This window comes from Meleagris gallopavo, chromosome 7 (genome assembly GCF_000146605.3).
Source record: "Meleagris gallopavo isolate NT-WF06-2002-E0010 breed Aviagen turkey brand Nicholas breeding stock chromosome 7, Turkey_5.1, whole genome shotgun sequence".
In the NCBI taxonomy this organism is placed as follows: domain Eukaryota; kingdom Metazoa; phylum Chordata; class Aves; order Galliformes; family Phasianidae; genus Meleagris; species Meleagris gallopavo.
In genome coordinates this window covers 6,293,476-6,311,095 of record NC_015017.2, presented here as the reverse complement: position 1 = coordinate 6,311,095, position 17,620 = coordinate 6,293,476, and the positions used below count along the sequence as shown (strand labels likewise).

Genomic DNA, 17,620 nt, shown 5'->3' with positions numbered 1-17,620 from the left:
ATTCATTTCCAGCATCTCCAGGCATTTCCAGGTCTGACTTTGCATTAATAAGACAGATGTGTTATATAAAAGAAATGTTGGAATGAATAAAGATGCCTGAAACATTTCTTGTAAAATAAGATCCCCTCGTAACTGGACCACTTATTTTTGTTTTATTCTCTCCAGCCAAATTGAAACTCATTCAAATTTCTGAGATATTCAGTTTAGTATAATTCTTTCTGTCTCGGTCTGTGGTCAAGATGGAAATATCACTAAACTGACTTTTTTTGAGAAACTTAACATTCTAGTCTGGCAGACTCATGAAAATAGATAATATCTGTGTGTGTTAGTCTGCACTGGAATTAAAACTTAATGAAGTACATTTAAGTACTCCAGTTAAGGAAAAAGTACTGAAAAATTTGTTAGTCTCTGTAAGATTCAGGAAAGCATGACCTATATATATATTCTTTTTCAGGATTTTTTCTTCAAGTTCTGTTTGTGGGTTTTTTTTTTTTTTTTCTAAAGGAAATATAGTTGCAAAGACAATCTTTTTTTTTCATTATGTTCCTCTTTGTGTTGATCATGCACGCAAAATGTTTCAAAAATCATATGAATGAAATCTCTAGTGTTCAATATATATATAAATATATATAGATATATTATATATAAATATTTATATTTATATAAATATTTATATTATATATAAATATTATATAGATAAACTAAAAGCCATGAATCTATGAGCTGTTTAATGGTGTCTGCTGTATACTGACTGTATTGGGAAGTTTTCATTGTCTTGCTTTTTGTCCTCCATATAAAATAATCTCTCTGATACACAGTTTAATAGTTTCTCCGTCCTTCGCTCTATTTTCTTTGAGTCTGTCAGTCTTTCTGTGACTCTTCCCCATTGGAACTGCTGACTTTAATTGTTTTTGAGAAAGTTAGATATCTTGACTAATAATTTTCCTTCAGTATCTGAAGTAGATACTTTAGGGGGGGAAGTACTCTTAGGGTGATTGTGCCATATTGCCCCATGTCTTGAAAATAGCGAAGATAATTTGGTATATTCTACTCGGGTATAAAGAAAATTGCATAGTTAATCACTTCAAGGCTTAAAGAAAAATGCTTCATGTTTTGCACATCGTGTTCAGTGGCAGATATGTTTAAGAATATTATGTAGGAGAGATGGACTCTACAAAAAATGTATGTGTAGACGAAAGAAAATAATGATTCAGTGATGTTCTCAAGAGTTGATTAAAACTCCACTGGAGTCAAGAGAAATTTTCTACGTAACTCTTTGGGATGACAGGGGTAGGTTTTCACAGAAGCACTTCAATTTCTTTTATGGCCAAAAAGTCTCAGTGGCATCTTGCTCTGCTCAGTTCGATTCCAGGTACAGTTCTCTTGTTTCATACTCAGATGTTTGCAGAGGGCACATAATATAAATTTACTGTTGTTGTGAGATATCCAAGTTACCTATCACTTCATGCTGGGATACTGGTGCTTTCCACAATGTGAGTAGATATAATTGATACTGTTCTGTGATTTGATACTTGCGACATGATAGGGGACTACTGAATATGTCTTCACTTCTGGCCTTGCAGAATATACCCTAGCAGTAGGAAGTGAGAAAGAGCCTTGGGAGTCCTCTGCAGAGCAGCTACTGAGAAGCTGTTTTGTTAGTTAGGTAAGAGAAAGTAATGGATCGGTAACTTTGGAAGCAGAGCAAAAGCACTGAAGCCTATAGTATTGAAGTGTTCTGCTACTGCTTGAAAGCATCTGTATGTATCTAATACTCACGTAAGAACTTACCAGCAAGGATAGTTTCCTCAGAAAATATTTTATATTAGTGTAGATAATCTCCAGTTATGGTATGAGATCATATCTGTCATCAGTTGATGTTGGCTTTCCCCTCTGAAAACAAATAGGTTTTGCTGTTTTTTTCAGACTCAGAAAGAGAAATGTTGGTTTCTGGGAGTTAATGCTGACACTAAAAGCTTACCATATGGCAAATCTGTCCACAGAATCACAGTTTATGTCCCCTGCTGCAGTACTCTCACAATAGGTTATTAAAAATTCAGGTTTAGGCTGTTATTTGTCTTGAACAACATCTCATTGTATTGTCATGGTAGTTTAAAAGAAGAGTCATGCTGTGGATGTGTCTTATAATTAATGAAAAGACTAGTTAATTTTTTAGCAGCATTATGTTAAGGTAGCTTGCAGACTGTGAAGCAGCACTCATGCCTTGCCTATTTTGTTACTAATTGGTAGTATTGGTCTATCAGTACTAAACCTAGAGTAGTAAGTAGCAAAGAATTGAGACTTTTATTAATAAGTAGATCTGTCATCTGGTTCCTCAGCTTGTGGAAGTAAACCAGCATTGAAAACTCCTGAAAGTGGCTTACTTTGGGATGGCAATTTTTCTACAGGATGCAGGGAGTTTTCATGCTCTGGAGGTGTGAAAGGCAGTTTATTACAAAAAATCTTCCAGAAGAGAAGATTTCAGTGCATAACAAGTTATTTCAAAACTGTTTACACTTAAGTAAATCTTTTGTGGATACATGGCTTGATTCAAATCTCCCTAATGGAAAACTTGAGCTCTCACTGTTGTGCTTCAGCCTCATAATTCACTGGGAAGCCTCTTTACTTGTAACTGTGGAGAAGAACTCCTGTTCAGTATAAGAAACCAACGTACCATGTTCCAAGACACTTCAGTTCAAGAGGAGCACTTCACTGTCTATCAAAATAAGTGGCAGTATCTTGAAAAGATAAATCTATTAAAATTGGTTCTACTTATTTTTACACCATTTGTTTCCTATTGCTTCAAATGTATTGTTCCTTTATGAGATTTTTTTCTCCTGGATATTGCTATTACAAATAATACAGAAATACTTAAACAACAGGTTTTAAGATATTTGTGACTGTATATGTTCATCTGAAAATAATGATAAATACTTAGCCTATGCTAGGTTCAAAATGAAATAATAACATTTTATCAAAGTTAAATGTTATGCCATTTATTCAGAACTAAAAGGACTTATAGAGGGAGAAAAATGTCAAATAATATTCATGTAAATTGTCTTCTTGTGTACACCTGCCATTCAGCTAAATTATGAGGAGCTTGTATGAATCTATGAAGCAGTTCTTGCTGAATTATTTTTCAGATAAGTGTTTAGGAGTTATGCATTTTTGTCAAGCAAATGGTTTATTTCAAAGATTTCAAACAGCAAAAAAGATTGCATAGCATGGAGGAAAGATTAAAAAACAGAAGGCCTCTTCTTCCCCATAACGTATGAGTGGTTATAACACAAATCTAGAAAGGAAAAGGGAATAAAACCTGAAAAAACTTCAAATGTACAACTGTGAGTGAAATATTTATGCAGAGCGTAAGTGTAAATTTAATATACTGAAGTGTCAGTTGAACATGTAGCAATGTAATGTGTGTTTAAACAGGAAAAAATGCAGACAAGAGTACAATAATAAACCAACATGATCCAAGTTATGCTTGTAAGCACTAATTAAATTTGTGTGAACAGCCTATTCGAGTATGGTTGCATGCTAAATAATGATTTTGTCTTGTTAGGATAACATCATTTCTAGATTGAACAGAACTTAAATAAAGGCTGTGATTTTTCTGTTCATGAATGTGAAATTCTGATGGAGCCTGAGATCTAAGCTACCTTCCTTAGTTGGGTGAGTCTGCAATGGAGAAGTGGCAGACTACCACTGAATAACTGAAGTTTTACTTGGAAGAGTAAGGATAGAATTAATGAAAAGAAATTACACTACACCGTTTGAGAATTTACTTGGGGAAATATGCTACAGAGTAAGAGATAGTTAAAGGAATGTGAGGAGTAGAGGTTAGCTTAAATAATCACTAGATTTCAATGCAGTTCCAGAAGGCATCTCCAACCTGTTTACCTTAGAACAGCATAAGTCAACTGAGCATTCAAAACAGTACGTTCTCCAGCTGAGAGCACCACTTTTATCCACTCCTGAGTTCTTGATTCCAACCTCTTAATTTGGGTAATTTAGTTTAAGTTTCAGATTGGGCTGATAGGATTATCTAGTATGTTGAATCGGTTTTCACAGAATCCTCTTCAAATAATACCAGTGAGCCAGAACTTCCATAAGAACCGCTTTTTTTTCTTATCAGTTGAAAATCTTACAATTTTATTCAAAGATAAGTGTCTACAAAATCGATTTTCATTTCTAAGTTTTGTTTTTATTTTAAAGGAGATAACTGTATGTGTTTTCTGCCAGATAGGAGTGGCATTAGGATTATGACACTGAAACGTGATGTAAATTAAGTAAAAATGAAGATAGTTTATTTTAAAATAGAGGTTTGAAATTGTATGAGTCTGATTTCCCTTTTCTGGCTGATGGAGGGCGCTGATTTTATCAGAGCATGCAAATAGAAAGAAATGCTGAAGGAAGAGATTTATGTGATTGGCATGACTTGCTCGTTTTTAAAGATTTAATGTTGAGAACCATCTGTATGTTTTACCTTGTCTCTCCAAATAGTCTTAAGGAAAACTGTGACATATTGTGAGAGCCATTTCTGCATGTGACCTGGTACATACAACAGGATTCTGAGAGATTTATCTTAAAGAATTTGACAGTAAATTTACTCGTGTGAGAGTTGAAGTCATTCACATGAGGGTTTGGTTTGACTTGGCGGTGTATGTTTAAAGTGTACATGAGAAATGCGAATTTTTTAGTCTATCACGAGTCAATAAACCAAAATCAAGGAATAAGTAATTTGACATATTTTAAAATTTGAATGACACCAAAATAAGACTGTATTATTTTAAAGAGCATAGACTCACTTGTTTAAGGAGTATGGCAATCTTTTATCATGAAAATGCTTTAAGGAAGAGGGAAATTTTACTTCCCATCTTATCAGACAAAAAAATAACTTGTTGTATAGAACTGTGTTAAACTCTTCCTCAGACACTAGTTCCGAGAACTCTTTTTAGTAGGTTATCAGAACCTTGAGGTTGAATATCTTCATATGGTCCAAGCTTGCTTACCTATGTAAGCAATAAATGCAGATTGTATGGGTCCTCAGTACAATCTGTCAAGAAAATAAAATTTGAAAGCATTTTTGGAATGAAGTTTATCACACTTTGTTCTGTATTCATTCTGTGTAAATCCAAAAGAAATTTTAGACCAGTAATATTTAAATGGAGTTCTAACTTCCAGTTATTTCACCAAGGAACTGTGGTTTGTGTTCATGCTTGATTAAACGTGGCTTTAGAAAGATGAAAAAAACTTCCTAATAATATCTGATAGAAAATTTCAATAGTACTGGTGCCAAATGCAGACATGAATGCTATTAAGCGTGAAATGAAAATTAGGAAGTCATTGGACATTGATTTGAATTTACTCATAATGATCTGGTTTATGTTTCTGGCCTCTGGAAAGATTATTAGAATGTAATCTGTTCTGTGAAGGACACTGGACTATTAGTGAGGTAGTCATCAGAACATGAGCTGTAAATGTCTTTAGTTAAGGTCCCTAGATAACAATGATTTCATTAAGATACTGCAATAGGCATAGAAAAGGGATGAAAAAAATACAGAAGAATCTAAAAAAGGAATATCCCTTTCAGACACAAGCACAGAGGTGTAACAATCAAAAATCTTTTGGGGGCTTATAAGAGAGTAGCTTAATTATAAACACAAGAGTAAAAGTAGCATATGGTATTGTGGACTGCTTTGTCTTGGCCCTTTTACAAGCTAACTGAAGGTCAAGCTGTAGAAGAAATGCAAGGAAACTCAGTTTTTTTCCACTTGACTCTTGTTAGTTTTCCAAATAAAGTTATGTTGTGAAGGGAGCTGTTACAGTTCGTGTCTGCTAAAGATTTGTTTGTGATTATGGCTCACAGAACATTCTTCCTGGAAAATTTGTGGTAGGAAGTAAAACCCGAGAATGGTTCTGTTCCATGGTCCTGGAAATACTCCAAAGATTTAAAAAGAAAACTGAGGTTTCTTTCAGTCTGTGGGCTCTCACGTGGTTTTATTTTTTTCTGTTTCATTGACTTTTTTATTCTACTTTCTCCCTCCCCCCAGTTATTTAATTGGTTACACGGCAAGCAACTACCACAGGGATTTGTAGACTGACTGGCAGACAGAAAGTTAGATGTATACCACATATATACCTTTTAGTATTCTGTAGGGCTAAATTCTGGGCTAATTCAGCGGGGTGATTTTTTGTTTGTTGTGTTTTTGTTTTACTTTAAAGGTTGGATTTTGTAATAAAATCTACACATTCAAAATAGTAAAAAAATATAATTTAAAACCATAATATTGTGAAGAAAATTGTTACAGTAACTAAGGTGTAATGTATTGTAAATATAAAAAATAACTATTTGAGACAGCACTTTTGCATTTAGGTATTTAGCATTTAATGTGTTGTCAGTAGAGAAGGTCTTCATTTGAAACCAGAAACTCTCTAATTGATCTTAACTTAATATTGATTTAATACATTCTTCTCCTGTTTTATTGATCAGTTTCATGGTGGAAACATAAGTCCTCAGCATAAATCTCATGGACTGGCAAGCCTAGATCGTTTATTCTTTGAGTTTGACTATTGCAGCAGAAGTAGTAAGAACAGTAAATGATAAGTGTTTTAGCTGTTCTAGGATATGATCTTGTCTATCCAACAGTCTGTAGTCAGGTAGTTTGCTGTTTGGGGCTTTACAATACCTCAATACTAGAAAGGGATGTTTTCAGAATGTGAAACCTAATAACAACCCCTTAGCTGGCTGCAGCTGGAGATTCAATTCCTATGCAGTATACCCCTGAGGACGTCTGGCTGCGGTGTTTCCAGCCCAAGTCTCTAGTGAAAGGGGTGTAAAAATACAGTATTACTGTAGTTTCACTCTATAATGATCCATTAAATCACCCCGTCTTGTGATTATGGTGTCTTTGATGGTCTAAACAACACTTTGGGATTTTATTGTTATAAAAAGTACCAGGCTTCAAATGATGGAGAATTTTAATAGTAAAGTAGATGCTATCTCTAATTCAAGGAGGTCTGAGCACCCAATGTGCCATTTGCAGCTTTGGGTAGAATTGAAAGGAACTGGCAATTTGTGTGTGAGATATTATAAAGCAAATATTGAAAATATGAATTTAGAATGTTTTCCTTGAGAAGGTGTTTCTTACCCTTTTCTTCTTCAGGTGCAAATTGGATGTCAGGAGACATTGACAAATTCCTCTCAAAGAAAGGAGATGTGATTTAACTGTACATTAGACTTAGCTGAAACTGTTGATGTGGGATATTACAAACAAATCAGAATGATTTTGCATGATTGTGCTGCTTTTATGTTTCCTACTGTATGCTTGATCTATTAATGTTGTCAGAGTGACAAAGAAGTAAATTATGTGGGAGAAAATTTTATCTTTTCTGCATAGATGATGTATAAAAAGTCTGTAGGAACTATGATCTGAGAGACTATTTGGGAAAAATCTTTCCTAATACTGTGTATTTTGAAAGAAGATGTTTTCGAAGTCTGTTTCAGATGCACAAACAACTCTGAAAAGCAGACTCACCTCCTGATAAATGATAAACTGATTATTAAACTGTATGTGTTATACATATTATACTGTAATTGGAAATACAGAGATATATAAATGTATGAATATTTAATGATTCCTATGCAGTATACCCCTGAGGACGTCTGGCTGCGGTGTTTCCAGCCCAAGTCTCTAGTGAAAGGGGTGTAAAAATACAGTATTACTCAACATTTTTGAAATCAAATCTTATACTGAAGGCCAGACAATAATAAATTTATTTCCTTTAGCAGCCCCTTCGCAACCCCACACAGCAGGGCTCCACATTTTTTCTCTTAATGAACACTAACACTGATACATAGAAAAAGGGTGGAGTGTAATTTTCTTGCTGATACAATTTCTAAATATATTCTGACTGGAACCAGAAACCAATTGCAGGAATGAGATGACCAGGAATGGAGCGGTAAGCAAGAAGCCTGACACTGTTAGAAGTGTTTTGCCTAGCTGAGATCTCAACAAAGATCAAAACGTTAGAGAAATCCTGATCTCTCAGATGAAATTTGAGAACTTTTTTATTCAAATGAATACTGTATAATCCCTCACTTCTCTTTTTATTTTTTCTCTTGAAAGATGATGGAATGATAGTAAGCTTTAACAGTTTCTAGTTGGTTTCACTTTCAGAGGTTCTTTTAGTAACACAGGTTGTAAAGTACAAAAGCTAAATGCTATCCTGGATGCTTCTATTTCTTGTTTACATCTAACTTCCTTTGGTAATTAACTGCTTTGTAAAAGTGTCCCTGTGTGTTTCTGAAGTTATAATATTGTATTATGGCAAAAATCTAAATAAGTGACAAAACCCTAACAATGTGCCTTAGAGAGAAGTATTTAAGTAGAGTATAATCACAGAAGCGGGCTCCTGTAGTGGTGGTAGAAGGGGAGGTGGAGAGGAGGCAGCACTGTACTTTGGTTTGAGACCAGTGTAACTGATAGCTTCTAGGTGTTCATTGGACAAGATGGTGTTTTAGAGAAATTCTTAGCATCCTCCTGTATGTCATATGACATTTGTTTGCAAAGGTTTCTTTGGGTAACTTTAACTGATATTCATTGCTTATTTATTGCTGATAGAACTGCACTTGAGTCCCAAGAATGAAATAAGAAAGAATAGCAAGGAAATTTGTCCCATGACCATGTTAGTATTGCTTGTTGTAGTTGTTTTGTTTCATTTGATTGCTTTAACTCTGTAATATCTAGAATCCTATGCAAAATAGTTACAATTTCAGTTAATAAGTCTTGTGAGGTCATCCTTAGTACAGTAGTAATTTACATACTAGATTGTCTGTCATCTTGAAAGAGAAAGGGAGGGGGGGAAGTGATTTTTCTTTGCTGTTATTTTAAATGAAATGATAGCGGCCTTCGATTGGACAAAGGGGATCTTTCAATTAACTATCACTGAGCATTAGGTGATGCTAAAGAAGATTGTTGTATTGTAGTATCTCATGGAAAATGAGAGTTTTCTCTAGGTTCTGTTCAAAGTACAAAAGATATCTCTTTTCTAAGTCACAGAGTTGAAGAGGTTGGAAGAGACATCAAGAGATCATCAGTCCAACCCCGACTTGCAGTACTATTAAAGCCAGAATGTTTGCCTTCTAAATGCTAACATAAATCCTCTGACAAAAGGCATAATTTCAGCAACAGTGATACCTCTTGTAAATTCAGGGATAAAATAGATAAAACATACACTGCAGTACAGGCAGAATCTGATTTTATACAAGATAAGCTGTTGTGTGCAAAATTGAGCTAGCCATTTGACCTAGTTAGAAATTATTTGCTTCCTTTGGAATACCTATCAGTAACTGATTATCACTTTCAATAATGTTTTTTGTTTTTTTTTTTTCATATGAGCACCTTTTCCAATGTATGAATTCAAAGCCATATTGATTTATACTCACTGTAGTACATTTTTCTATAATGTCACAATGTTAGTTGTTTGATGTTATACCAGCATTGTGGCATGTGAAAAATTATTCAGAAGCTATGTACTATCTAAACTAAACTATAATTCAATTTTTAATTAAAAAACAAAATACACTTTTCTGGTTAGTATACTGCCACACAAACCAAGTTATGTAAATGTTCTGAAGCTGTGTTATCATCATTTGCTCTTAGTTCCAGTTTGTTTCGAAAATCTTGCTTGGAACAAAGAAATATCTTTAAAAAATTTTTCAATAGGCAACAGAGCAAAAAGATGACTACATTGCTATAGGCTATGTTGGATGATCAGTAGATCACTTTTGTTAAAAAAGAAAAAAACATGTATATATGTGGACTTCATTTTTAGTTGCACTCACCTCAATTTACTTGATATCTCAGGAAACAAGATGTAACTGAATACATAAAAGTTAATTTTATTACTTTTGATAAGGCATACAAAAAGTAGTCTAAGATGGTTTCCTTAGTATGTATATATCCTATATATTTACATGGGGTATGTAGTATGAAGTAGCTCTAATATTCACTTGCTTGACCTTCTTCAGGTAAAAGATTTGTACAACTGTGTGGGAGATGATAATAACAGTAAAGATGAGTCATCTGATGGGGCTAAGCTTTGGAAAGTGACCTCATTCCATCTGAGCATTAACTAATAATCAATTAAAAAAAAACAAAACATATTTTTGATGGAAAAAAAAAAGAATAATATATGAATTTAGTAACCATTTATCTCAAGAGCTTGTGCTATGAAAAATGAAATTCTGGAGGGATGACTTAGTCGATAATTCTGTAATTTTAATTTACTCCTTCGTATAGATAGTTTAAGTAGAACATAAATAACAATGACTGAATAGCTATCAGTACCTCCTGTCAAATGATTTCTGCAAGAATGAAGAGTACTGTGAAAATAATGTCGTTCTCCATCTTTTTCATAGACAGAGGATTTGGCCCTTAAAATTGCTCGTGTACCAGTTTTATAACATCATTTTCATTGCTATTTCAAAATAGAATATGAAAATAGTGTTTTGCCTCTTCCGTCTTGCAGGTTGTATTTATCAGATAATTAGATGACATTGTTCCTATAGCACGTACCAAGTAATTTAGTAATAACATTAACTCATGCTTCCCACAGTGAACTATGCAGATGGTACGTGCAGTCTCTTTAACAGAGTAAATTCTCAGAGTAAAAGCAGTGATAGCCGGGCATGCTGAGAAGAGAGATTGAAAGATACCATTTGTATTATTCTTCATATGAAATCAATCAAAACTAGTGGGGGGGGGAAAAAAAAAGGCAAAGCCAACTTAGCATCAGTGTTGTGAATTGAGAAATGCTTACAAAGAGTGGCATTGAATATATTTATTTCCCTTAACACTCCAATCTAATCATGATGGTGAGCTCTGCGCTTAGAAAAAAGATAGATTAAAAATGTCTTTTATCCTGGGCCTTTTCAATGGCATTATTGGAAGTTTATTAGCAAATAGGCAGCTCCTAAATTTTAGAGGTAGTCTGAGTTGCACAGCAGTCATCTTTTACTTCTATTTCCTCAGAAGTCTTCTTCTAAGATAATAACATGAAGGCATGTTTTGTTACCATGAAACTACATGGATTTTCAGCTTGGAAGTAATATTTGATGCTTCTTAAGTTTACTGCTTTTCTAAACAGTTTATCACTGTGGTATGTCATGTTTCTAATGGAAACAGAAAACCTGTTATGCTCCAGCTAAAATGCTGGAGGCTAGCATACACAGCTTTGCAGTTCCAAGGTCATTTTGGGATTCATTCTATAGCTCTCCAGATACCCACCAGATCCTAACAAGCAGAAGTGAACATATTAAGAATATAAGCTCAATTCAGAGAAAAGAAACGATTGGTAATTCCCTAGCTTCTGCAGAGGTGATTACTAATCCTTTTTGTATTGTGTAAGAACCAGGGAAAATTTCATTCAAACAGATCAGGAGGGTTAAATTAGCTGTAAAAATATAGATTAGTGATGTCATTTTCAGTAAATAATAGGCCAGTAGAAAAATGCCTTATGCCATGGCTAACTAAGTTACTGTGGTAGCTGCCCTTTACACTACTGAAGTAGGCGTATGTCTACTTCAAGTGGACAATAGAAATGTGGAGTTTTAGGGGTTTTACTGGTATGATATAGTATTTAATACTGGCAATAATAAGAATTGATAGATTTTTATTACGCTCTTCAGCATCTGATTTATGGAGACTACGTGGCTGAGAGCTCCTGTTTAATGTGAAACACAGGCTTCATGAAGAATGCCGTAATATACTTCTGTCATATCTGTGTCATATGATGGTAAATAAGTACTAGCTCTGAATTTATTCCTTATGAGGAATGTGGAGTCCATGAGCAGAGAGGATTACTGTTATTGCTAGAGTTAAGAGTGAGTAGAAAGTACAGTAAAAAAATTGGGAGTCCTTTTTACTGCTGCATTAGTTGCACAAATGCTTGAATTTTATCTTTTCTGAATAGTACAACTGTTGCCTTTAATATATTTGTCGTCTTTTGCAGTACTTTCCATTCCCTCACCCTTTGGGATAGCTGTAGAGTCCCCAGGACAGTACGTTGTCTTCTGGCTAGATACAAAGCTGAGAGCAGAGCTCTGGGGCTGAGAACACTTAGTAGGAGGGGGGGCATAACGATGTTAGAGCTAATGACTGGATGGAACTTCCATCCTCACAGAGGATCTTTCTTTCCCACTGGCTAAAGCAGCCATAACCTAGGCTGCATTCCTCTGTCGGTCTTACAGCTGTCCACACTGCTCCATCCTTGGAAGCCCCCCGCTTTCCCCTCTGGTAGCTTCCACCCAACGCATCTCACCTACTCCAAACACCAGCCGACAGCGCTGGCACACAGGTTGCCTTGCTTTATTTATGCTGCACGGCTTCTCCTTAAGGCTACATCTCCTTTCCTGTTTCCAATAATGAGGTATGGCCCTTGGTTCAGCTCTAATTTACGTATTTTACTTAGCACAGCTATGATTAGAACAGCCAGTAGTAGTTTAGGAAGCTTTCAGCATTTGCTGCTGAAGCCTTCATCCTGCTTCCTGCTTCTCATGCTTGCTTGTTGAGGGCAATCTCCTCCTCATGCTACCGTGTATCTTCTTTCCCCTTTCCACTAAATATTCTTGTCTGTTTTTTGCACCTACTCTTATCTTTCTGCTTTCAAAGGCTACTTATCCCATGTTACTTGTTCACCCAGACAATTTCTTAGATCCCACATAATGCTTCATAATTTTTACCAGTAAATGAATTTGTCTACTCTGTATCAATTATGTATTAGCTGTCACCTAACTGCTCCTACCATCTTCAGATAACTCACTATTTCCTGCCTAGATACAGGAGAAGCACCTCCTGCTCAGAACATTCTGCTGTCTGTACAGCAGTGCCTAAGGGATTCCTGCCCAAATGCTCCTGCTGTCCCTGCTGAAGTAAACCAAGGCTTCCCAGCCAAATCTTTCTGTCCTATCTGAGCTACCTCATGACTTCCCACTCAAAATCCTCAGTGTTGTTTGCTCAGGCACTTGCTCAATCTGCCTAAGTCTATATGTTGCCCTCATACATAGTACAAAAATCTTACGTAGGTTTCTTGTAGCTTTGTACAACTTTTTCATCAAAATGAACATTATGCTTCTGCTTTGATTTTCACTTGCAGATAAAAAGAAGTACTCACTAGATTATTTAAATGTGAGAGATTTTTTTTCAGACACTATACTTGGCAGAACTGCAATCATGATAATTTTGTCCTTGCTGTGACTTAAGTTAGGACTGCTGGGTCTTCACTGAGACAGCCAGGAGGTTACAATGAAATGTTTTTTCAACTTCTAGTACTCTGACCTTACTTTTCATAGAATCATAGAATTGTCTGAGCTGGAAGGGACTCTTAAAGGCCATCTAGTCCAACTCGCCTGCAGCTCCATCCGTTGCTCAGAGCCCTATCCTGCCTGACCTTCAATGTCTCCAGGGATGGGACATCCACCACCTCTCTGGGCAACTTGCTCCACATTTATTGTAAAAAACTTGTTCCTTATATCCAGTCTAAGTCTCTCTTTTTGTCTGAAAGTGTTCCCCTTTGCCCTGTCACAGCAGATTCTCATAAATTGTCCATGTATGATCTCCATTCACCTGCTTTCTGGCATACCCAGCCATTTTGAAGATTAAGCATTATGAAGAAGTACAGGATCACAGAACTGTAGAGGTTGGAAGGAACTTCTGGGGATCATCCACTCCAGTCCCTAAGAAAAATAGAAGCCTTTTAGCAGTACCAATAATTTTGAGATCTTAATTTTGAGATCTTAATTTTGAGTCTTAAATCTTCTGTTCATTAAGGTGACCTTTGTAGTCTAGAAACATGCAGCAATGGTTCCTGTGCAACTTGTGTTACATACATTAGGTAACACTAACAAAGTGAAAGATAAATTCCATATGCATGTTCATAATCTCTAATGCCTCATTGGACCCCACATGTAAAAATAGAAGTAAGCTGTTTTTGCTCACTTGTATGGTTTAGGTAAAATGAGAAGCTTGTGACGCAAACTTAAACTATATGCAGTCCTTCTTAAGTGACATTATCCTGGACTGTAAGTTTTTAACAGACAATTATGATCTTAATTTTTTTATGTTTAATACAATGTTTTACATTGTGACTTTTCCAAGCATGCTTTGTGCTGGAAAGTTTGTGTATCTGAAAATATTAAGCAATTGAAACAAATTCAGGAAATGAACAGCTGAAATTATAGTTGGGTGAACGGACTGATGAGTGGATCTGTCTGCACTGCATGACACAACCCAAGGGTTTGGTTTTACTCGTTTTCTTTGATAAACTCTGTGCCTACCATGGAATTAACTCTATCCCATTAGCAGTGATGTCAACTACTACAATGATGGCAGGTTGCAACTTAACATGGTTCTGAGGGCAAAACTACCAGGTTGGGAAGGATGCCTACTTCCTAGCCATGCACGTGTCACAATGGTTCTTTCTTTCTAGCTGCTGAGGAGTTGAGCACCAACAGAGAGTTATTAAATAGGTTCACCTGAATCCTCCACGTTCGGTTTGGGCTTCATCAACTTTCTATAGTGAGAATAAATATTTAGTTATTCCGAGTGGAAAATATTCTTACTTGTCACTGTGGAACTTGGAATCCATCAATGTCATCTCATTTGTAGATGGGACAAGGGGGAGATATATCTAGGGTGACAGTGAGGAATGGAGTGGACAACACTTGTCTGCACCATGTCATTTCAAAGGGTTTGGAGCTCACTCTGGGTGGGTACAAAAAAGGAGAAAGAATCAAGCCTGGGGCAGTGATGGAAATGGAGGAAATGCAGTGCGCTGAATGAAGTCTAAATACGTAGTTCAAGAACTGGTTGAAAGTCGTCCAACTGAGCTGTATGTACTCAGCTACCCCCACTGCTGTGCTTTTGCAGAAAGCTGGCCTGTGAACCTGGCAATGACTGTGCGCTGTGAGCATGACAAATGATCGTAGCATTCCACCAGACTGCTGTCGATGTTGTGGAGCCAAGCTGTCTGCAAACACGAAAATAACGAGATGTTTTTAGAGCTCGAAGATACGTAGGAAATCCCATTTAGCAGAATACTTGTGCAACAAGCGCTTCACTTGTTTATCAGAGTGCCGCAGTGCCGCCTGCGAGGTGCGGCACGAGCTGATGGCGGCGGAGGGGATGGCGCGAGGCGCCCGTAGCACCTGCACGGCGGGGACGAAGCGGCCGAGCGCCGCGCTCGACGGGAGGGGCGGCCTTGTATCTGCACGAGCTTAGCTGAGCTCACTTAGCAGCCTCTGAGTAGCCGAGCGGCCGTTGGTGCGCGTGCTGCGCCCTGAGGGGCGGGAGGTGCGCGCTGCTCCGCGCCCTAAGGTGAGCTTCTAACAGTCGTGCCACACGGCTGTGAGGTGCGTTCGGTGGAGATTTCGTCTTTAGCTGTTGGAAACGAGGTTTGTTTTGTGGTTTTGGTGCGTTTCCTGTGTGTTTAATTCAGCTTTAAAGGTCCTAGTTATTTAAGATCAGTGCACCTTTCGGGTTATGGTGGTGCAGGAGGAGCAGGGAGGAGTTATGAGGGATTTACCAATAGCGCAGTGTATTGCCTCGCTTTTACAAAGGAAGTAGAAAAATCAATAATATGGCTGTGTATCTGAAGTTGCCTAAACTTTTTTTTTTTTTTTTTTTTATCCTCCCTTCTACAGATCATCTCTAGAGGAGCAGCCCTGCCCAGCACTCAGCACGTGGCGGAGAAGTTCTGGTGTGATATAGAGAATGGAGCAGCTGGCGGGCAGAAGGAAGCTGAGGAAGCGCTTGTGCGTGGGCTTCAGGTAAGAAATGAGAGCTGTCTGAAATGCTGGTAGTATTGGGAGTAACCTCGAAGTGATTACAGAAACGTCTTGATTGTGTTGTGTCTTGTGCAAGTGACTTGTGTTCTTGAGTCTGAAGGAAGGGGGTGTAAACAGGAGCCCCAGCACCACAGATTGCTGTGTGCATATCACACCTGGAAAATAAGTGCAATAGAAGAGACAAAGGATGCTAAAGGTCACACAGCTCTGCTCTGAGGCTCACACAGCTACAAGCTTCTGCCAAATGATATGATGGAATTTGATAATGATATTTTATAGATTTTGCAGAATCGTAGAATCCTTAGAGTCGGAAGAGACCTCTGAAGGCCATCTTGTCCAACTCCCTTGCAACTAACAGGGGCACACTACAGCTATATTTTCAGCGGATTCTTCTGGGCAGAGTTAAATAGTTAAATCATAAGAAGAAATCTGTATCAATTGCTTCTGATCATTCCTGGGTCTCTTCTGGCTGATCTTGTGCTTCTGTCACACTTGATGGAGTTTTCATCAGCTGCAATGCTGAAGCTTTGCAAGTTTAGGTATTGTGGCTTGTTTTTTACTAAAACGGTTTATGAAGACGCTCCTAACTTCACTCTGAGAGTAGCATATTACCAAATGTAAACTCCTCCTACTTGGAATCTGCATGAATGTATCTAATGTTTCTATTTGGTAAAATAATTCTGTATTGAACAGTACCACTTTTGTTCTATAGCTAGTTACTAGAATAGTTAAGCTTAGCAAAAAAATCATTTTCAAATCTCATATTCTGAAAACTAGACATGATTTTTCTTAAAGCTGCTTTGGTGTTCCTCAACCTAAGTGGTGAGCTTTCAACCCCAAAATCTCTGGCCTTTGTGTATATCCCTTGATACATGGTGCTGGTGGATGGTAAGATAGACATGAGTCATCAGTGTGCCCTCACAGCCCAGAAAGCTAGCTGTATTCTCAGCTGCATCAAAAAAGCATTGCCAGTGAGTCAAGAGAAGTGATCCTGCCCCTCTATTCTGCACTGGAGAGACTTCACCTGGAGTACTGCCTTTAGATGTGGAGTTCTCAGTGCAGGAGAGACATAAGCCTGTTGGAGCATGTCCGGATGAGGGCTACAGAGATGATCGAACTGATGGTACCCCTCTCCTATGAGGACAGGCTTAGAGAGTTGGGGCTGTTCAGCTTGGAGAAAAGAAGGCTGTGAGGAGACCTGATAGAAGCCTTTCAGTATCTAAAGGGGACAGACTCTAACCTTGTGAGGTGAGAGAGAGAGGAGGTGAGATTGAGATTGGAAATAAGAAAAGAAATTTTTTATAATAAGTGTAGCGAAGCCCTGGAAGAAGCCCAGAGAGGTCCAGTTGTGTTGTAAGAGACACTCAAGGTAAGGCTGGATGGGTCTCTTTGCAACCTGATCTACCTGCAGATGTCCCTGTATGCTGCAGGGGAGTTGGTCTAGATAACATTTAAAATTCTCTTCAAATTCAAATGATTCTACAGTCCTATGCCATTTATAACATCATAAACTAATCTGAACTTTGAAAAAATGATGCGTTGTTATATGACCATACTTTGTTTGTAAATATGCAGTGGTTCTGTCATGTTTTGAGTACTATTTGCCCCTATGTGATACCCATTACTAGATCCAGCAGCTGATGACTATATATAGCGTATATTTAGATTAAGTATTGGAATAAGGCAGTGTGACTTATGTGTTGTATTGCTGATCGCAGGCATGTAGGACTTCCTCCTGATAGAGATAAGCAGAAGATAGATGAGACTTGAAGG

General features: G+C 37.2%; 1 protein-coding gene across 1 annotated transcript in view; it reads left to right on the top strand.

Annotated features, from left to right (window-relative positions):
* The window catches only part of TFPI (tissue factor pathway inhibitor), a 148,839-nt gene that overhangs the window by 81,853 nt on the left and 49,366 nt on the right, over positions 1 to 17,620 (top strand). The window contains exon 5 of the mRNA XM_031554130.1: positions 15,715 to 15,829. The gene's annotated coding sequence lies outside the window, so the exon portion shown is untranslated. The remainder of the gene's footprint in view (positions 1 to 15,714; positions 15,830 to 17,620) is intronic.